This window comes from Anabrus simplex, chromosome 1 (genome assembly GCF_040414725.1).
Source record: "Anabrus simplex isolate iqAnaSimp1 chromosome 1, ASM4041472v1, whole genome shotgun sequence".
In the NCBI taxonomy this organism is placed as follows: domain Eukaryota; kingdom Metazoa; phylum Arthropoda; class Insecta; order Orthoptera; family Tettigoniidae; genus Anabrus; species Anabrus simplex.
The window spans coordinates 1,122,452,753-1,122,476,977 of NC_090265.1; the positions used below are offsets into that span (position 1 = coordinate 1,122,452,753).

General features: G+C 38.1%; 1 protein-coding gene across 1 annotated transcript in view; it reads left to right on the forward strand.

Moving 5' to 3' along the window:
• Window positions 1-24,225, forward strand: part of LOC136858200 (uncharacterized) — a 490,315-nt gene that overhangs the window by 381,293 nt on the left and 84,797 nt on the right. The window lies entirely within an intron of this gene.

Below are 24,225 nucleotides of genomic sequence, written 5' to 3' on the forward strand. Positions count from 1 at the left end.
ATAGAATCTGAGCCAATCAAGCTGCTGAACCAACTCCTAAATACAATGACAATGATATTCGCGAGACATCTACCCATAGGCCTACCTTTCTCTATTATCTTATCATTTGTACAAAGCAAGCGATGCCTTTCCCATTAAAATTTCACGCAAAAACATACGAATAGCTAAAAGATTTGGTTGAAATACAGTTACCTTTGCGGCAGAGTACGTCAACATACGTTCTTCACATGAACTGAGAAGTTAAGCAGTGCAGAGGTTGTAGCCATTAGTGGCTACCCAAGCGAGATGATTTCCACACTGATGCCATGCAAATGATGGGATAGTACCAAGTTTTAAGCCCCACGCACCTATCGCAATAACTCAGATGCCCTCATTCAGACTCCGCAATATCAGATAGAACTAATGTTCGTTGTTCAGCCCTCAGACCGAAAGCTGGTTGGATCCTCAACAGCTTCACCATTAGCTGTCATAGGCATCACTGAAGAGGAGTACTAAGGAAATGAGGAGCGAGGTAGTTTTTCGTTGCTTTCCTCACTGAGCCAGACGTTGTTATTACATGTCAATCTGCCAAACCCACTGAAATCCATGCACCAACCGACCCTATCAGGAACATTTACACATCAATCGTAGCAGATGAATAGCATTACATCGCTCATACCTCAGCCACTTCCATATTGTCAAAGCCAAGGATAAGACTGAGACAGATCAATAAAAGTAGCAAAACTGCTCTTTGTTTGCAAGTTGCTTTACGCCGCATCGACACAGTTAAGTCTTATGGCGACGATGGGACAGAAAAGGCCTAGAAGTGGGAAGGAAGTCGCCGTCGCCTTATTTAAGGTACAGCCCCAGCATTTGCCTGGTGTGAAAATGGGAAACCACGGAAAACCATCTTCAGGGCTGCCGACAGTGGGGTGCGAACCCACTATCTCCCGAATACTGAAAAAACTGCTCTAGCTCATACCATAAGACAGTGCATTACAAACACTAGGTCTCGCCATCAAAGGCTGTAGAACTAATTTGAGACATTAAAAACAAAGTAAGAGAAAGCTACCTCCAAATAGGCCTCGAAGTTCTCTAGAATTGCGAAAAACAGACCCTTACCAACATCGAACCCAAGAGCGATAGAGTTGGTAATTCTATACTCCGACACCTCTTCCCCAGTAATCAACCTAATAACTTGTTGTATAACTTACTGACAAAGGACGTGAGTAAACGTGCTCCGCAATTCACCTGCCTTATCAGCCAGATAATAATTATTTTAATATTCGTGGGTGTGCTAGTGCTTTATGTAAGTGTGAACTCCAATAGCCGTGAAATAGTATGACGCTGAAGGCCGTAAATGAACGTCTTTCGAAGTTCGAGAAGCGAATGGCAGAATTCCAAGCACGCTTGGAGGAAGCCATGACTGCTGGCACGACCAGTGCTGCCAACCCAGGCGACACACTAACCGGCCTCGCTTCAGAGTTCCAGGACTTTCGGAAAATAATTTCAGAGGAATTACGTGAAATGGAGAAGGAGGTAAGCCATCTACAGGAACGTATCGACCAGCAAGACATCCTGATTGACAAGGCAGAGCAATATAGCAAAAGGAACTGCCTACTCCTTCATGGTGTCTGTGAGACCCCCAACGAGGACACGTACGCTGTGGCGCTGGCTACGTTAAAAAACAGTCTGAACATCGAATTGTCTACAGACAGTACAGATCGATGTCATAGACTGGGCCGTATGAAGAGGACAGCAGCTGAGGTGGTGTCAGCAGGTAATAGGCCGATCATCATTAAATTCTTCAGGTACCATGAAAGAGACCGCATCTGGCCCACCAAGCGAGCTCTTAAATGTACCAAATTATTAATAACCGAATCTCTGACGTCCACAAGGAAAGAAGTACTGCGTAAAGCTCGGGACTTCTGGGGTATGCGGCGAGTTTCGACGCAGGACGGCCGCATTATCTTTCATTTGGAAGACGGGAAAAAGCTCCACATTAGCTCACCTAATGAACTGAACTTACATATGAGCCAGTTAGGTGGCTTATCGGAGTGATATGACCATTGTGATGTGCCCACTAGATGTTGTTGTTGTTGTTGTTATTATTATTATTATTATTATTATTATTATTATTATTATTATTATTATTATTATTATTATTATTATTATTAGGTTTACGTGTGTGATTGTGTGTGTGTGTGGTGCCTTAACCAGCCGGCAGTCCATTTCTTCAGGAAATCCAGGTAAGATTTTTTTGTCTCAGTTAAAGTATGCCCGTTAGTCAGGTAGCTACAGTATTTCCTCATGACAATGACCTCTCTAAGAATAGCACACCCCTCACTCCTTCACAGAACATAGATGCCGGTAACCTTTTGAAACAAGAACTTTCACTATATCCTCATACTCTCCAGTGTTGTCACTTGAACGGCCTAAGTTTGCCCATACACACTGACGAAATTCAAGCTATATTTAACAAGAATAGCGTCCATTTGATAGGTATTAGTGAAAGCTGGTTATCGCCATCAGTTCCAAACAACATGGTTCGCCTTGACGGCTATAACCTCCACCGCCATGATCGTACAAATAAGAGGGGTGGAGGTATCGCTCTCTACTGTAGAGATGACTTGAAGTGCCGTGTCATTTGTACCTCATCGACCAGTGAATTGCCGAGGACGGAGTTTATGTTCGTTGAAGTAGTTGCTAGTGGACAGAAAATACTTATTGGAGTGGTTTACCGACCCCCTAAAGTATCTTACTTGACCGAGTTTGAAACGCACCTACTTAACTTGCTACCAGCCTATCAACATATCATTATATTAGGGGACTTCAATGCAAATCTACTTACGAAGAAATACGATACTAAGAAACAAGAAGACTTGTTTTCCTCATGTGACTTGACTATCCTTACCTCTGACCCTACTAACCATGTACGTACTGCCAACAACATTTACCACACCTTAATAGATCTCAAAGTAACAAACAACCCTCAGAAAGTGGTAACTCACGGACAAATATCAGTACCGGCCGTGTCCACCCACGATCTTATATTTCTTTCGTACTCACTTCGCGTTCCAAAATAAAAACCTAGATATATAACGTGCAGGAATATGAAAGATATTAACATCTATGAATTAAGACACGATGATTACAATCTTCCGTGGAATAGCATTTTAAATCTGACAGACATTGATGAAAAATTAAATACATTTAATTTGTTAATACACAACCTATACAACAAAAATGCACCGAAAAGACAGATCAGGATATCCTGCAAACCTAATCCATGGCTAACCTCTGCAGTTAAAAATATGATGTCTCAACGTGATGCTCTTTACCGACATTACAAACGTACTCAGGACCCAAATGACTATGAACAGTATAGAATAATTAGGAATAAAACTATACAAATCATCCGTAATCTTAAATTTAAATATGTTCGCGAATCAGTAAGTAACCTAAATACAGCTAGTGCCTGGAGGCATCTCCGAGCCATGGGCATAGAAAAAACACATGAACAGCTTCAGGTACCTGACATTCCACTCGACGATTTAAATGAGTATTTCACGGAAGAGAGAGCGCAGTCTAATCCGCTTAACAGACCACGCGTAAATAACATCCCAGCACCTGTCCCACAAAAATCGCCCCTGCCTTGCCTTTCGTATCCTCAGCACTAATGAAGTTAAGAAAGTCTTGTATTCTATTAAATCCAAAGCTAGCCGTGTCGATGAAATTCCTATTACTTTCATACACAATATTATTGGCGCTATTCTACCCATTCTCCCCCATATTTTAATTACTGTCTCAAAAACGGCACATTACCGACAATTTGGAAGTACGCCAATGTAATTCCACTTCCTAGAAACCCAGGTTCGAAACTCCTATCCGATTACCGTCCCATTTCGATTCTCCCTGCCCCCTTCAAAGCGTTAGAACGGTTGGTACATGCGCAAATACTGGAATACCTTCAGGCTCACTCTCTTCTTGACCCGCTGCAATCTGGCTTCAAAAAGGGTCATAGCACAGCCACTGCCTTACTCAAAGTAACTGAGGACATCAGACAAGCAATGAACGAAAGACAACTGACAATACTCACACTCCTTGACTTCAGCAGTGCTTTTGACACGATAAATATCCAGACATTGCTGATGAAGCTCAAATCGTTTTTCGGTAATGTTGCTTTAAAATTTTTCACCGCATATCTTACATATCGTATGCAACGTGTTACAGTACAAGATACTGCATCTCAGTGGTGACTCCGGAAGGCAGGAACCCTCCAAGGTTCTGTCCTTGGTCCCCTTTTGTTTGTCCTCTATATAAATGATATCTCTAAAATAAAGTATAATAGATATCACCTCTTTGCGGACGACCTCCAAATTTACTGCCATTTTAATATAAATGATATATCGAATGAAATAAGAGATATTAACTCCGACCTCCAACAACTCAGTGTGTACGCCAGTGAGAACTCTCTTCTCCTCAACCCCAAAGACACTCAAACAATCATTATCGGTTCTCAGAAAGTATTAAACATCATCCGTCTTACTAATAAAAAGTCCTTATACAGTTGTTTGTGTAGTTATACAGTGAATAAACCCTGTATAAGCGTTTTATATTTTCCTTACTAATAAACGTAGTATAAGCTTTGCATTACTATACAGCACGTATACACTCGTTCCAAGGCGTAGGAATCTCTTCCTGCAGTTCACTGGCGTTTCTCGCACTTCTCCGCCTATACGATCGCTTCTTCTGGTTATCTACATACAAAACTTTCCGGAAAGTCGCGCAGTAGCACGGCATATCGAAAAGGCAGTGGCAACACAAAGTGAGACAGCTGGAAATTGGCTTATACTGATATCAACATTTCTTCAGCTTGCTTGTGTAATGAACGCCAAAAAGAAATGGAAAAGCTTAAGAAAAGATCAATAGCTCTTAACTGGCATAGTACGGAAAACGTAAGCAATTGTAATTGAATCGGCGAGTTGAAAAAGGTATACATTCCGAAATCCTTACTTTTAAGGAGAAAGGAAAACTTGTTTTGTAGCTAAAAGAAAGGTTTGATCAAAAAAGTTTTCTATTAGTCATTTATACATCATATTTCTGCGTATTCAAGTACAAAGTTTGGAAATCATATTACGTACGGTTTTCAAGTTATACCATTTTTATGTCGAGGAACATATCCCTTTTTATACTCAAATTTGAGAAAGATCTTTGTACAGGCAGATAAAGTATAATACAGTAAACTCGCAATTTCAAAATTCTATTAAGCAGTAACACATTATTACACAAAAATACGCCCAACCATCATTTTTATCGTTATTCATTGTCATTCCGTGAGACCGTGGAAATGGGCTTATATTAATATCAACATTTCTTCAGCTTGCTTGTGTAATGAACGCCAAAAAAGAAATGGAAAAGCTTAAGAAAAGATCAAAAGCTCCTATCTGGGATAGTACGGAGGAAAACGTAAGCAATTGTAATTGAATCGGCGAGTTGAAAAAGGTATACATTCCAAAATCCTTACTTTTCAGGAGAAAGGAAAAACTGTTTTGTAGCTTAAAAGAAAGGTTTGATCAAAAAAGTTTCTATTAGGCATTTATACATCATATGTCTGCGTATTCAACTACAAAGTATGGAAATCATATAACGTACGGTTTTCAAGTTATACCATTTTCTATGTCGAGGAATATGTCCCTTTTTAGGGTACTCAAATTTGATAAAGATCTTTGTAGAGGCAGATAATGTATAATAAACTCGCAATTTCAAAAGTCTATTAAGCAGTAACACATTATTACACAAAAATACGCCCAACCATAATTTCTTTTATAGTCATTCATTTTCATTCCGTCTCTTTAAAGTGTTTTACTTTACGAAGATGTCTAACCTCCATAACCTCTGAATGGTGTATGTCTTCTATGTTTAAAATACCGTGAATATCATCCACGTTATCTTCCATTCTTTCAATGTGTGTTCTATGCTAAGGGTCTTACTAATAAAAAGTCCTTATACCGTTGTTTAACTCTTGTTTAGTTATACAGTGAATAAACCCTGTATAAGCGTTTTACATTTTTCTTACTAATAAACGAGGTATACGCATTGTATTACTACACAGCACGTATACACTCGTTCCAAGGAGTAGGAATCTCTTCCTGTAGTTCACTGACGTATTTCGCACGTTCACCGCCTTTATGATCGCTTCTGCTGGTTATCTACGAGCAAAACTTTCCGGAAAGTCGCACAGTAGCACGGCATATCGAAAAGGCAGTGGCAGCACTAAGTGAGACAGTTGGAAATTCGCTTATATTGATATCAACATTTCTTCAGCTTGCTTGTGTAATGATCGCCAAAAAAAGAAATGGAATGGCTTAAGAAAAGATCAATAGCTCTTAACTGGGATAGTATGGAAAACGTAAGCAATTGTAATTCAATCGGCGGGTTGAAAAGGGTACACATTCCAAAATCCTTCCTTTTCAGGAGAAAGGAAAACCTGTTTTGTAGCTAAACGAAAGGTTAGATCAAAAAAGTTTCTATTAGGCATTTATACATCACATTTGTACGTATTCAACTACAAAGTATGGAAATCATATTACGTACGGTTTTCAAGTTATACCATTTTTTTATGTCAAGGAATATGTCCCTTTTTATACTCAGATTTGAGAAAGATCTGAGATCTTTGTAGAGGCAGATAATGTATAATAAACTCGCAATTTAAAGTCTATTAAGCAGTAACACCTTATTACACAAACATACGCCCAACCATAATTTCTTTTATAGTTATTCATTGTCATTCCGTGAGACAGCTGGAAATTGACTTATATTGATATCACCATTTCTTCAGCTTGCTTGTGTAATGGACGCTAAAAAAAGAAATGGAAAAGCTTAAGAAAATATCAAAAGCTCCTAACTGCGGTAGTTCGGAAAACGTAAGCAATTGCAATTGAATCGGCGAGTTGGAAAGGGTACACATTCCAAAATCCTTACTTTTCAGGAGAAAGGAAAACCTGTTTTGTAGCTAAACGAAAAGTTAGATCAAAAAAGTTTCTATTAGGCATTTATACATCACATTTCTACGTATTCAACTACAAAGTATGGAAATCATATTACGTACGGTTTTCAAGTTATACCATTTTTTATGTCAAGGAATATGTCCCTTTTTATACTCAACTTTGAGAAAGATCTAAGATCTTTGTAGAGGCAGATAATGTATAATAAACTCGCAATTTAAAGTCTATTAAGCAGTAACACCTTACTACACAAACATACGCCCAACCATAATTTCTTTTATAGTTACCGTATTCATTGTCATTCCGTGAGACAGCTGGAAATTGACTTATATTGATATCAACATTTCTTCAGCTTGCTTGTGTAATGGACGCTAAAAAAGAAATGGAAAACCTTAAGAAAATATCAAAAGCTCCTAACTGGGGTAGTTCGGAAAACGTAAGCAATTGTAATTGAACCGGCGAGTTGAAAAGGGTACACATTCCAAAATCCTTACTTTTCAGGGGAAAGGAAAACCTGTTTTGTAGCTAAACGAAAGGTTAGATCAAAAAAGTTTCTATTAGGCATTTATACATCACATTTCTACGTATTCAACTACAAAGTATCGAAATCATATTACGTATGGTTTTCAAGTTATGCCACTTTTTATCTCGAGGAATATGTCCCCTTGTATACGGTAGGTACTCAATTAAGAAAGATCTTTGTAGGGGCAGATAGTGTATAATAAACTCGCAATATCAAAGGTCTATTAAGCTGTAACATATTTTTACACAAAAATACGCCCAACCATCATTTCTTTTATAGTTATTCATTGTCATTCCGTCTCCTTAAAGTGTTTTACTTTACGAAGATGTCTAGCTTCCATAACCTCTGAATGGTGTACGGTACCGTATGTCTTCTATGTTTAAAATATCGTGAAGATCATCAACGTTATCGTCATTCTTTCAACGTGTGTTCAATGTTAAATGGATAAGTCGAATATTTTACAACGATTATATTACTGTCGACAATAAATACCACGAAAATAAACTGCTCGCTCGTTTCTTTTTTTCCGCTACACGCTGCTATACAGCGCTTATACTAGGGTCCTGGACTGTATAAGCAATTCAGTGAATAACTATAACAGATGTATACACAGGAGGCTTATACACGGTTTATTAGTAACGAATTTCGCGTAAACGGTGTATAAACCTTGTATAAAAGTTATACACCGTTTATTAGTAAGACGGTAAATGGATAAGTTGAATATTTTACCACGATTATATTACTGTAGACAATAAATACCACGAAAATAAACTGCTCACTTGTTTCTTTTTCCGCTACTCGCTGCTATACAGCGGTTATACAAGGGTCCTGGTCTGTATAAGCAATTCAATGAATAACTATAACAGATGTATACACAGGAGGCTTATACGCGGTTTATTAGTAACGAATCTCACATATACGGTGTATAAACCTTGTATAAAAGTTATACACCGTTTATTAGTAAGACGGCATGTATAAAAATTATGCTATTCCTCCGGTGACAATAAATGCCACCGTAATCCCGTTCAGTAAGGAAGTGAAGAACCTAGGTATGACCCTGACTGAAACTCTTGACTGGTCTGCACACGTAAGAAATACATGTAGAAAGATGTACACGACGCTGCACCCTCTGAAACGACATAAGGACATTTTGCCACAAGACGTACGGTAAAGATAAAACTACTCCAAACTTTGATGCTACCAACACTTGACTACTGCGACATTGTCCTCATTGATGCGACCCGTGAACAAACTATGAAATTTCAACGAGCATTGAACTCTGGTCTTCGATTTGTTTTTAACTTGAGTTACGATGCTCATATAACCCCTAGCTACACATTTCTTTCCTGGCTGAAACCCGAGAGGCGACGGAAATTCCACGTACTTACGTTGATATATCGAACTCATAAGGAAAATCTACCCAAATACATCTCTTCAAAATTCCATTTATTGTCCTCATTCCATAATTGTAACACTAGATCTGGCACTTCCCTCGCTATTCCCGTAAACCGCTCTTCAATATATAACAGATCCTTCGTTGTGGCTGGGTCACGACTTTGGAATTCTCTCCCAGCTGCTGTCAGGAACTCAAACTCAATATCAAAATTTAAGAATGCATGTAGAGATAACCTGTTGAATACCGCTGATTGTTTCGTGTGTATGATGACGTATGATAAGTTGTGTGATTCTGGTTATTATTATTATTATTATTATTATTATTATTATTATTATTATTATTATTATTATTATTATTATTATTATTATTATTATTATTATAGGCTAATGTGCATAATATTTAGCTTCTTACTCATGTACATAGATCACTTTTATGGCCATACTTATATTTCCATTTACTTTATTACTTATTGTGTTACTTTTCAGTTTGTATCTTACTTTTTCATTATGACTTTCTCTCTTTCTCATTGTCTTTACGCTCCGAATTTTATTCTATTTTATTTGTCGAACTCTGCTTTTTCTTCATTATATGTTGTCCAAATCTGTAATTTTTAGTTTATCTTTGATTTTATGATAGAATAGTACATTTCTTTTATATATGTATTATATATAAATTAATTATGTGGTTAAGTGTAAGAGAGGGCCATGAGCCCTAACTTCGCCACTGCTGAAGTCAATAAATAAATAAATAAATAAATAACATTTCTCATACCGAAACCTACCCTGAAACACCTCTGGCAGAAGCGATGTATCAAAAGGAGGTCGTATCCAAAATATCACCTGCTACTTTAAACTGCAAGGCCCTGAAATCGAAGCCGGAATCCCACAACGAAAACTCGGTATGCTAGGCAGATGGATATCCCTGCTTCAAGTGGAGTGAAGCACGGAGTTCTAATGCTCTGTGCAGGAAGATCCGACGCGGAATTACATATTTTGTCTGCCTATCACAGTATGATTTAAAACAGTGATTTTAAAAAGCAGAAGTAACTACTATTAATTGAGTAGTGAAAGCACGTATTTATCTGTACCATACACAAAATTCAATAGCTTTATCGTCACACTGTTCTTCTCGCCGTTTTCCTTTGTTTCCAGGCAATTTCTCAGGCACTACGAACTCAAAAGATCGGTTTGTTGTATATCTGCTTGCTGATCAGGAATATTTTATCGTATACCGGAATTTTGGGGCTAGAAACCGATAGTATATAAAAGACTGTAATTTCAGTATGCAGTCTGTTCAAAACCTCTTCATGAATGTTCTCGTCTGAAGATATTATTTATTTTAGGCGGAGATAAAGAGATTTCCACTGACGGAAAAACGCATCTAGTGGTAGCATTTTCCCCGTAGTACAAGGAGGAGTCTGAAGCAAATCCATGGTCTTGCCTGGAGGAAAATTTTCGAGACGTCGTATCGCTACATGCCGTCCAGAACTTTATCATTTTTCCTGATTTGTTGGCAATAATACTATCAGCTTTAATAATAGTAACTATTGGGCCAGACGTTCTTGTCGGTTCCTGAAACCGATCCGTCCACGCTGACTGTGGACATTATAGTGTACAAATATGTCAACGCACTAACTGATTGGTTTACTATGTAAATGTGCTTTGCCGGACTGAGTAGCTCAAACTGTAGAGCGCTGGTCTTCTGAACTCAAGTTGAAGAGTTCGATCCTGGCTCAGTCCGGGGGTATTTGAAGGTGCTCTAATACGTGAGCCTCGTGCTGGTAGATTTACTGGCATGTTAAAAAAGCTCCTGCGGGATCAAAATTCAGGCATCTCGGCGTCTCCGAAAACCGTGGGACGTAAAACCAATAACATTACTATTTAAATGTGATTTTTCCAACAATATGCAAGAGTCCATTTTGATCGCATTTCCTGCTCAAATTACCTTTGGTGTGTTGTAAATGGAGGGAGTGTAGTGAATAAGTTGCTCCCTCTAAGTTTCAAGAACTTGCTTTGTAGTCTTATCTTATTGCATAACGTGAGCATGGAAATGGGATAAGAGTTTGGTAATTTTCCTGCTCCAGATTTTACGTCTTTTCTTGAATCGACTACTTCAAGCATGTGATGCACAGAAATGTGTATTTTCGGTATGGAGTTCTAGCGAAATTGCTAAGACCCACTGTCGTAAGTCTTCATCACTCACACAAAGCGAGAGTACAGTTTCTTGTACATTATGCTTTTACGTTATAGATGACTGAGCGGCATGGAAAACTGTTTCTTCTTCAAATAAATTTGTAAGTCTGATGACACCATACGAAAATTTCTGTGAACATGTGACAACGAACGTCGCTTCTTGCCACCTCCTTCACCCTGGGGCACAGGGCGAGTTGGCCGTGCTGTTAGGAGCGCGCAGCTGTGAGCTTGCATCCGAATATAGTGGGTTCGAACCCCACTGTCGCAGTCCTGAAGATGGTTTTCCGTGGTTTCCCATTTTCACACCAGGCAAATGCTGAGGCTGTACCTTACTTAAGGCCACGGCCGATTCCTTCCCCCTCTTTCCTTTCATATCGTCGTCATAAGACCTATCTGTGTATGTGCAACGTAAACAAAACATACATACATATATACATCATAATTATAAACGGTTATGCCTTTCAGCGATCAGTCTGCAAGCCTCTGTGAATTTACTAAACGTCGCCACAATCCTCTATTTGCAACTAGTGCTGTGGCCTCATTTAGATCTATACCTTTTATCTTTAAATCGTTAGAAACTGAGTCTAACCATCGTTATTTTTGTTTCCCTCTACTTCTCTTACCCTCCATAACAGAGTCCACGGTTCTCCTAGGTAACCTATCCTCCTCAATTCGCCTCACATGACCCCACAACCGAAGCCGGTTTATGCGTACAGCTTCATCCATTGAAATTAATCCTAACTTAGACTTTATCTCATTCCGAGTACCCTCCTGTCATTGTTCCCACCTGTCATTCTCGCTACTTTCATGTCTGTTACTTTTAACTTATGAATAAGATATCCTGAGTCCATCCAGCTTTCACTCCCGTAAGGCAAAGTTGGACTGAAAATGGACCGATGTAAAGATAGTTTCGCCCGGGAGCTGACTTCTTTCTTACAGAATACTGTTGATCACAACTGTGAGCTCATTGCATTAGCTTTACTGCACCTTGATTTAATCTCACTATATTACCATACTGGAAGAACACACATCCTAAATATCTGATATTATCTACCTGCCGCAGGTTTTTATCACCAAATTGGCATTCAGTTATCTTGGATTTCTTACCTACTGACATCAATTTAATCTTCGAAAGGCTAATTTTCATACCATACTCATTGCACCTATTTTCAAGTTCCAGGATATTAGACTGCAGGCTTTCGGCACAATTAAGACGAAGTCGTCAGCATAGGCCTGACTGCTTACTACATTTCCACCTAACTGAATCCCTCCCTGCCACTTCATACCTTTCAGCAGATGATCCATGTAAACTACGAACAACAAAGGTGAAAGATTACAGCCTTGTCTAACCCCTGTAATTACCCTGAACCAAGAACTCATTCTACCATCAATTCTCACTGAAGCCCAATTGTCAACATAGATGTCTTTGATTGATTTTAATAATCCATCCTAAATACTATAGAGACTGCCTGTCCGAGGCGGTAAAGTTGTCCTCGGTTCGCCCGGAAGTACGTGGGTCGATTCCCCGTCAGGAAGTCAAAAATGTAAGAAACGAGATTGACACTTTCAGATGGGCACATGGCTCTGAGGTTCACTCAACCTGCACCAAAAATAAGGGGCAAAGGCGGCCGGGCGTAGAGCTAACCACCCTACCCCACCAAGTGCCGAGGTTACGGATAGTGGAAAGCTTTTAAATTCCACCCCTCCAAGGGCCTTCATGGCCTGTACGGAGATGATTTTTTTTTGCTATTCCACCTTTAATCCAATGGTACCCCAGGATGCCAAACATATTTTCCCTCGGTACCCTGCCATATGCTTTCTGTAGATCTACGAAATATAAACATAACTGCCTATTCCTCACATAGCATTTTTCAATTACCTGGAGCATACTGAAAATCTGGTCCTGACAGCCTCTCTGTGGTCTGAAACCGCACTGGTTTTCATCCAACTTCCTCTCAATCATCGATCGCACCCTCCCTTCTAAGATGCCAGTGAATACTTTGCCTGGTATACTTATTTTTTCTTTTTCTTTTTTTTTTTTTTTGCTTTACGTCGCACGAACACAGATAGGTATTACGGCGACGATGGGACAGGAAAGGCTAGGAGTGGGAAGGAAGCGGCCGTGGCCTTAATTAAGGTACAGCCCCAGCATTCGCCTGGTGTGAAAATGGGAAACCGCGGAAAACCATTTTCAGGGCTGCCGACAGTGGGGTTCGAACCCACTATCTCCAGAATACTGGATACTGGCCGCACTTAAGCGACTGCAGCTATCGAGCTCGGTGCCGGGTATACTAATCAATGAGATACCTCGATGGTTGTTGCAATCCTTCCTGTTCCCTTGCTTATAGATAGGTGCATTTACTGCTCTTGTCCAATATGAAGGTACCTCACCAACACTCCATTCTAATCTTATTACTCTATGAAGCCACTTTATCCCTGCCTTCCCACTGTATGTGTATGTTGGGTATTCAGCCCGAAGGCTGGTTTGATCCTCTGCAGCTCCGCCAACAGCTGTCATAAATAGCCTAGGCGTCACTGAAGAGGCGTACTAGGGAAATGAGGTGTGGGGTAGTTTCCCGTTGCTTTCCTCACCGAGCCAGCAGTTCTATTACACATCAGTCTGCCAAGCCCACTGAAATGTATACACCAACCAACCCTATGAGCGATATTTTCACACCATTCATAACAGGGACTGGCTGCATAAGGAATGGTATTACTAGCATCACTCATACCTCCACTTTCATATTATCAAAGCCAAGGATGAGACTGAGACAGGTCAATGAAAGTAACAAATTTGATATAGCCCATACCAGAAGACATCGTGCACTGTAAACACTACATCTCGCCAGCAAAGGCATGCCTTCCCACTGTACTTCACCATCCTAAACCAAATTGTAAAAATAATAGAATCATTGCCTTATATTCATTACTGATGTTCATATGCATTTTACCCGCAGCACTGAAGATGGTTTTTCATGGTTTCCCATTTTCACACCAGAAAAGTGCTGGGGCTGTACCTTAATCAAGACCACGGTCGATTCCTTCCCACTGCTAGCTCTTTCCTGTCCCATCGTCACCATAAGAGCTATCTGTGTCTGCGCGACGTAAAGCAAATTGTAGGAAACGGAACGAAAACGTTTTACCGGACTTGCAACATAACTGGAGCTTGAGGATATGCAGGACAACTGACTTGTTCCACCGCATTCCAGGCATTCCAGCTTGGAACTCGCATTCCAACTCACAACGTCATCTGCGGACACACAATTGCCTTCGTGATCAGTATTACTGGACTTATATTCATGGTCTTCGTCATGTACCTCGAGATCTGTCCTCTCAATTCGGCTATTACCTGTATAATTATTTTCTGTCAATTTAATTTCGTGTGGCTATTTCTAGCCGAGTGCAGCCCTTGTAAGGCAGACCTTCCAATGAGGATGGGCGGCATCTGCCATGTATAGGTAACTGCGTGTTATTGTGGTAGAGTATAGTGTTATGTGTGGTGTGTGAGTTGCAGAGATGTTGGGGACAGCACCAACATCCAGCCCCCGAACCACTGGTATTAACGAATGAAGGTTAAAATTCCCGATCCGGCCGGGAATCGAACCTGGGACCCTCTGAAACGAAGGCCAGTACGCTGACCATTCAACCAACGAGTCGGACTTTCAGTCAATGATATCATATATTGAAACATTTCTTCCTCTTCTGTGTTAATGTTTCCTATGGCAGAAAAAATTTTTTCGTTGAAATAACTCAGTACGAACTCAATTATATTAACGGGATTTAACATATCTCGCTCACAATCACTGGGATAGTTTGCGACTTCCCTGTATATTTCTAAACTACCCTCACAACCTGTATTATAATCACTGTATTTCTGTAATAATATTAATTCAATGCCAGCAAACAGCTCATCTTTATTACAACATAGCTCGCTCACTTCTTTGCACCCAGCTTTGCATGGCATGACCGCTCTCTGCACCTCTCTCTCTACCCCCATGTGACCTGGTAAGCAGTCAGGGGCGTCCTGTCAAGCCAAAAGGTTGAATTGTTATTTGTCTGAATTTTAAACGAGTGGTTTCGCGCTTACAGTTAAAATCAGCAGCATTTTATTTATTTATTTATTTATTTATTTATTTATTTATTTATTTATTTATTTATTTATTTATTTATTTATTTATTTATTTATTTATTTATTTATTTATTTATTTATTTATTTATTTATTTATTTATTTATTTATTTATTTATTTATTTATTTATTTATTTATTTATTTATTTATTTATTTATTTATTTATTTATTTATTTATTTATTTATTTATTTATTTATTTATTTATTTATTTATTTATTTATTTATTTATTTATTTATTTATTTATTTATTTATTTATTTATTTATTTATTTATTTATTTATTTATTTATTTATTTATTTATTTATTTATTTATTTATTTATTTATTTATTTATTTATTTATTTATTTATTTATTTATTTATTTATTTATTTATTTATTTATTTATTTATTTATTTATTTATTTATTTATTTATTTATTTATTTATTTATTTATTTATTTATTTATTTATTTATTTATTTATTTATTTATTTATTTATTTATTTATTTATTTATTTATTTATTTATTTATTTATTTATTTATTTATTTATTTATTTATTTATTTATTTATTTATTTATTTATTTATTTATTTATTTATTTATTTATTTATTTATTTATTTATTTATTTATTTATTTATTTATTTATTTATTTATTTATTTATTTATTTATTTATTTATTTATTTATTTATTTATTTATTTATTTATTTATTTATTTATTTATTATTTATTTATTTATTTATTTATTTATTTATTTATTTATTTATTTATTTATTTATTTATTTATTTATTTATTTATTTATTTATTTATTTATTTATTTATTTATTTATTTATTTATTTATTTATTTATTTATTTATTTATTTATTTATTTATTTATTTATTTATTTATTTATTTATTTATTTATTTATTTATTTATTTATTTATTTATTTATTTATTTATTTATTTATTTATTTATTTATTTATTTATTTATTTATTTATTTATTTATTTATTTATTTATTTATTTATTTATTTATTTATTTATTTATTTATTTATTTATTTATTTATTTATTTATTTATTTATTTATTTATTTATTTATTTATTTATTTATTTATTTATTTATTTATTTATTTATTTATTTATTTATTTATTTATTTATTTATTTATTTATTTATTTATTTATTTATTTATTTATTTATTTATTTATTTATTTATTTATTTATTTATTTATTTATTTATTTATTTATTTATTTATTTATTTATTTATTTATTTATTTATTTATTTATTTATTTATTTATTTATTTATTTATTTATTTATTTACATTGCTCCGCCACTGGAATTTCAAGGTGGATTTCGACATGAGAAGTGTAAGTGGCCTTCTGTATAAACTCCAGGACCATTTACCTCTGTAAATTTCTTTGTCAATTTAATTCATCTTTCAGTCCAGCTCTGTGGATGACCGGTAGAGTATCGGCTGCAGAAGCTAAGATATCGAGGTCAAATCCGGAAGAAAGGCGGGAAAATGTCCATTCGGCACTACATGTCGTACGATATCGGCATGTTGAAGATCTCTCATAACAAATTCAGTGTTTATCCAAAAAAATTAAAACTCGATCATAGAAAGGCGTTCCGCGTTCTCTGCCTTCTGATAGAGTAGAACAGTGTCAAAATTGACGCACAGTTAGCTCAAATGGCACCTAATTATTATTATGAAATATTCCTAAACCACATCCTTCTGATATAACCCATTTCTACTTTCTCGATTAGCATTCCCTAGTCAGGGCCGTAGGGTAGCGTGTTTGCCTCTTACCCAGAGGCCCTAACTTCGATTCCCGGATCATTCAAGAATTTTAATCCTAATTGGCGGCTAGAACGGAGTTCACTCAGCCATGTAGACCAACCGAGTTGTCTGATATAAGAGACAATTAACTCGAACAAGAACTCCAAGTAATACGGCTTACAATTTTAATGTCGTCATATTAATTAGCTGGCAACCTGATAAATCAGCTGTTGCTGATCATGCCGTAACACCTGGTTATGATGTCTTGTTCCAAGAAGTGGATGTTCTTGCCCGTATAAAGCAATATCTCCCAAGAATTATCAGGGAGGCGGTTGAAATACGTAAACACCCAGATAATGTCAACCGCGATACAGGCTACAACCTCAGTGAATCATGGCTACCTATTATCAGAACCATTAGAGAGTAATGCTTTACTGTTTCCATTCGGTGTCTCTAGCTGGAGCTAAAATGGCGTCCCGTTTACATCTTAGGGCACCAATTCAAGTTCCTTGTTGCTTTCTCCTAGCAACCTGTTATGCGTCGTTTCCTTTCTCTGTTGTCTCCTGATGAAGAAAAGCAAGGTTCCTTTCGAAACGCGTTGAGTGTGTTTTATAATTAATTACACGGCATAAGCCCAAAAATATACCTCATGAATAGTTACACGGGCCGTGAAAGTCTAATTGATAATATTAGAAACCTCTATGGGGAGGATATTTTTCGATCAATGTCTAAATTTAGTAGATTACGACGCAAGAAGGTGTGTCTTATTTCCTCTCTCACTTTTCTCCTAAGATGCCGGGACCACGATACACTACCAAATTTTGTTATGTTTAAGCATACCTTCAGAACACCAAAAGCTATGCGAATCTATCGTCGTACAAGCAAGACGTTATTGACAGAGAGGATACAGCAGTCTCGTAAGGAGTTGGATTTAATCTCGAGGGAGTTGCTTCAGCTGCATCTACGACTCTCAAACTTCGTAAATGAGGAATTATGGAAGGTATTTGATCGTATTACTGCAGTGCAAGCCAACAGCGTACTAGATCAGGTAAGGGGCAGGCATATTTCCAAATATGAAAGGTTATGTCAGATGCAGAAACCACATGCCATTAGACCTGATGCCAACAAAGTTGTCGTAAATTTGTCCAGCATGCCTTTGAATGAAACCCAACAGGCAGTTCTCGCTAAAGGTCGAAACTTTGCTGTAGCACCTAGAAGAATTCTAATTGAGGAACTTATTATATCTATAGGATCGTCGGTACATAACCTCACACCTGAAGAGGCTGAGGAAGTTAGACAAGATGTTCCAGAGTTCTCAAGACTGCTACTCCACACAAGTCCAACTTAAAACAAGGCGAAATCCAGGCGCTAAAAGATCTAAGGGACGATTCTGATATAATCGTTCTCCCCACTGACAAGAGTAACGAGATAGTGGTGATGGGTAAGGATGATTATGGCAACAAGATCTTGTCTTGGTTAGCTATATACAGGATTAACAGTCGTGATTCCACAACTCGCAACTCAAATGCGACCCTCAAATTGGTCAAGCAATCTTCTTTTCCAGAAAATACAGCGAAGAGTCTCCTTCCAGGTGATGCTATTCCTCCGAGACTGTATGAGCTTCCCAAAATACATAAGGAAGGTGTTCCTCTTAGGCCTATTGTTAGTACGATTGGTTCCCCGACATATGCCCTTTCTAAATATTTAGGTAGTCTACTTCAACCGCACCTCGGTAACACCCCTTCCTATATTAAGGATTCCACACATTTCATTGAGAAGTTAAAAACTGTATCACTTCAGCCAGGCGATATCTTGGTGAGTCTCGACGTGGTGTCTCTGTTTACGAAAGTACCTGTTGATGGTGTTATGTCTCTCATTAATTCTATTTTCACTTAATAGATCGCAATTCTTTTCTACCACTGCATGACCTCCTCCTACTTTCTATGGAATGGAAAATATTATGAACAGACAGATGGTGTGGCCATGGGAAGTCCTCTCTCTCCTGTTGTGGCTAATTTCTTCATGGAAAACTTCGAAGAGAAAGCTTTGTCGTCGGCACCTTGCAAACCGATGATCTGGTGGCGATATGTGGATGATACGTTCGTCGTATAGACGGAGGGTGAAGACAATCTTGGTCACTTTCTGGATCACCTTAATCGCCAGCACCCTTCCATTTGTTTCACCATGGAAATGGAATCTGACGGCAAAATACCATTTTTAGATGTTCTCGTCACCAAGAAAGATGATAGATCTTTAGGACACAGCGTTTATCCTAAGCTCACACACACCAATAGATATCTCCACGCAGATTCTCACCATCACCCTGCCCAGATACATGGTATCCTTACAACTCTGACTACCAGGGCCAGGATGATTTGTGAAGTGTCAGGTCTACAAGAGGAAATTAACACCTTGAGAGCCATCTTTGAGAGCAACAGTTACAGCAGAGCATTGATCTTAACGGTTCTGAAATCGACACATAATCGGACGTCTGTTAAGGAAAAAAATGTAAAAGGAACTGCTTACCAACCTTACATACATAACACGACGGATCGTATTGCTAAACTCTTACGTAGGTAACATGTACGAACTGCTTCGGGAACATCACTTAAGATTAGGCAACTCCTACGACCAAGGATAGTTTGCCTAAATTGCAACAACCTGGTATCTACAGAGTTCCCTGTACTTGTGGCAAGGTTTATATTGGGCAGACTTCGAGAACGGTATCTATTCGCATCAAAGAACATACCAGATGTATCAGATTCAACCAACCTGATAAATCAGCTGTTGCTGATCATGCCTTAACACCTGGTCATGATGTCTTGTTCCAAGAAGTGGTTGTTCTTGCCCGTGTAAAGCACTATCGCCCAAGAATTATCAGGGAGGCGGTTGAAATACGTAAACACCCAGATAATTTCAACCGCGATACAGGCTACAACCTCAGTGAATCATGGCTACCTATTATCAGAACCATTAGAGAGTATAGCTTTACTGTTGCCATTCGTTGTCTCTAGCTGGAGCTAAAATGGCGTCCCGTTTACATCTTAGGGCACCATTTCAAGTTCCTTGTTGCTTTCTCCTAGCAACCTGTTATGCGTCATTTCATTTCTCTGTTGTCTCCCGATGAAGAAAGGCAAGGTTCCTTTCGAAACGCGTTGAGTGTGTTTTATAATTAATTACATGGCATAAGCCCAAAAATATACCTCATGAATATTTACACGGGCTGTGAAAGTCTAAATGATAATATTAGAAACCTTGTTTATTTATTGCTACTTGCTTTACGTCACACCGACACAGACAGGTCTTAATGGTGACGATGGGACAGGGTAGGCCTAGAAATGGGAAGGAAGCGGCCGTGGCCTTAATTAAGATACAGCCTCAGCATTTGCCTGCTGTGAAAATGGGAACCACGGGAAACCATCTTCAGGGCTGCTGACAATTGGGTTCGAACCCACTATCTCCCGGATGCGAGCTCACAACTGCACGCTCCTAACCGCACGGCCAGAAACCTTGCAACGACCACTTGGGCAGCATAAAATATGGTAAGATCGCTAACCAGCCATGCATGAAATGGAGGGGAGCGAGACAGGGAGTGCTCATTGAGCAAATATAGGGCCTACACATTTTCTTGGGTCAATTCGTTCCTCATTTCTCTAAGATATGACGCAACGACTGCAGTTTATCCAACAGACTAGTACGACCTCCTGCCTTAAGTCTCGCCAACCTACTCAGTACACACGAAATTTTCCCTAATAATAATGTCAATTGGTGCTGTGAACACGTAATTCTAACAATTTAATTATTTAACTTGAAATATTATCTCTCAGATGACGTTCCAATCACAGGAAGTATATCTGATAAGCATACCAGATTAATGACTAATAAATGTATATAGAGTTACGGTACTTAAAGTAATTTAAAACATATAAAGAATAGAGGCAATTTTCAGAAAAATATTTATTTGCAAATAAAAAATACAGAGACACAAGGAACTGCACATCAAATAAAAGACATGTATTTACTAATGGTCTTATATCTCAGTACACTAAAAAATTGCTAATGAAGAAACGCTCGAAATTTTCCGTGCTATTTAGCAACATATCCGCTAATGCAGGTTCAGGCACGTCTGAATCCAAAAACAGTTTTGGTCCTACCTTACAGTTTCTAAACTGTTCAGTGCTTTAGATCCTCCTGATGCGGGCTTCGTTGGGAATATTTTAGTCTTCAGTGTTTTTTCTACGAAGGTAAACAGTCACAATATTACGTGCAAGATGTCCTCAGTGGCAGCGTTTAAGTAATAATAATAATAATAATAATAATAATAATAATAATAATAATAATAATAATAATAATAATAATAATAATAATAATAATAATTTCGTGTGGTTATCGCTAGCCTGGTGCAGCCCTGGTAATGTGAACCTTCCGACGAAGGCAGGTGACATTTGCTGTATATTTGAAACTGTGTGGTAGTATGGTATAGTATAGAGTTGTGTGTGGTGTGTATGTTGCGGGATTTTTGAAGACAGTACACGCATTCAGTCCCCAAGCCAATATAATTTACAGTACCGGTATAAGACTTTAAAAATCCCTTGACATGGTCATGAATCGAACCCGGGATCCCAAGGATGAAAGGCCACGACGCTAACCACTCAGCCATAGAGCGGATAATCGCAGCTTGGCCATGACATTATGCAAACATTGTGACGACGTCTTCCATGGAATAAACATAGAATTCATCAAGACTACAAAGAAATATGTTCAATGCACCCGAAACAAGAAGAATCGGAATGTTGTGGGTAGTTTGTAAACATGATTGAGGGCCTGACATGGGAAAGCACGTAAGTCCAAAATTGCAATTTTACAGGAGAAGCAAAAAACTGTTTCAAAGGTCTGATTTGAATGATTTATTCAAAAACACTGTTTCAGAGCCCTTGTTTGAATGATTTATTCATTATAACAATAATACCAAAACCTTTGTTAAGTTTGAGAACACACCAAAACCATTGTAAAGTTCAAAAACATGAAAAAAGACAACAGATTGCATAAACAATTTGGATTATAAGCAAATGTTGCGGTAAAATTCCTTGTACTCATCATCTAAGTAATCCACCATCGAAAGTAAGTCCTTCTTCTTGGCTCATTGATTATTGGAGTACTCTGGATTGATGGAATATCTCGAAGATTATCGACATCATTAAGGGAACAGTTTTTCTTGAAGATCCTATATCGCTTCCACTCCTCAACTGAGTTGAAAGTTTGTCGAGTTAGGATGATAGGGAATCCAGTTTTCGTAATTTTCACCCACGACAGTGTGCTTATTTTTCATCTTGGTAGTGTTCAGAAGTCGGTCACTTACCAAAGAAAAGTCACAAAAATCTTCAAGAGCCATCTCAACAACATTGAAAGGGTTGTCGAATTTGCAATCCCGGACCATGTCTCCTAACTCGCTTGTAACCATTGCTCCGCAGATTCATGTCCGCTTTTCAATGATTCCGAAGTTCTGGTCACAAGGCATGCAAGAATGACTAGAAACTGAAAATTTGAGTTCTTTAGTTTCAAAATAGTCTTTCGCAACCAAATAATTAGAGCCATTAGGACCATGCGATTTTTGTTCTGGCCTGTGCAGTTATCGCGCCAGATAACTGTGTGTCTCTTATGGGTGAAATCTGATTTCAGTACTTTCACGATGCATGTTGCTACTTCATTTCCCCCCCCCCCTCCCAGCAATGCCTTCGTGCCACATGCACATGTAACTGTTACTTGTATCTCCAACATGAATACACAAGTTATAGTTGGAATGCTGTCTACATTAGAACATGCTTGAGTGAGTAAGTGAGGGTGTGAACATTTCTTGCTGTATATCTGCACTCACTGTGCAAGCAGCACTTGCAGGTGATCGGGACTGGGAGCAATCACTGTCGAGTAGTTGTTTTGCCTTCTCAGCTTTGCGCTGATGTACTTCACACTTTGCTATTAAACCAAGTTTGTCAGGCCCTTCAGTAGATTTTATTTTATGCTTCAAAAGATCACAAATTGCACACGTATCGGTGCGAGGACGATGAAATTTCAACTTCGGAATTTCTTGAAAACCCTGTTAAAAATCTGTAACTCATTTGACGTTCAGGATGCTTTATTTGATAAGCCCTATAGATCCTGTGGACATTGAGGTCTGGGCTCAAGTAAGGCTGAGACGATTGACGCCTAAAATAATGGCTCTCTTCCGCTGGAAAAGACTGTACATGGGCTTTGATGAGATCCCTATCTCAATCAGCATATTTGAATTTATGAGCATGTAAGCGTGGATTTTGCCCTCTTGTGTCCTTCCAGACTAACTGCCCCTCTTTTTTATTACTTATTAGACGACCCAGGCGATTGTCTGATATCCTCAAGACACCACAGAATACCTTACTGCAAACTTTAACGTGGCCTGCAGAGGTTGGTAATCTATAAGCCACAGTTACCTGACGATCGCGAGTAGTTGGTGAGTCACCCTCTTGTTCAGTTGTTGAAACCCTCTTTCTACTTCTCTGAGTAGGGATTAAACTCATCATCCCCATGAGAAAGTTAGAGCGCGCTGAGTAATCCTCTTTCCAGAAATCGTTATGGAATGTCGTAGCTCCTTGAAGCAGGTCCTCATTCGTTGTACACTTGTTGCCACATCTTTTGCAGTTAGGCTGGAAAGACGGAAAACGCTGCTATAGCCTATCACACCAGTTGAAACGATAAACCAAGTAAACATAACCTACAAAACTCGTCGAGTACTTACCTCTTGAAACGGACGAGGCTGATCACAACGGAAGTCAAAGGAACGATTTGGTTGAATTTTAAGGTAGGTATTTGTCACAAGAAACCCTCCACTGTTATGATACAAAATCGTCACTGTTAGCTAATAAACAACTCTGCAACTCCACACATTATCATAACACGAAGGGATGAGAACCACTCCCGCCTAACACAGACAAGGTTCAACGGACATACGTGCATCTATATGCCAAGGCGTCTGGATGATGCCATCTAGTGACCTTCAGAGGAACTGAACTAAACAAGGGACGGACTTATGGGTTTCTCCACGCCATCGGCATTGCTTCTTACTTGCATATCCACGAAATAATAAAAAAGTTATTTTTGGACTTAAGTGCTTTCCCATGTCAGCCCCTCGATTATTCTAAACCAAAGAATTAGGCCAAAACAGTTTCTGTAATCAGACATGTTTCGTTCCACATCGACAAGTAGGTGGTAGAGGAGCTTGAAAA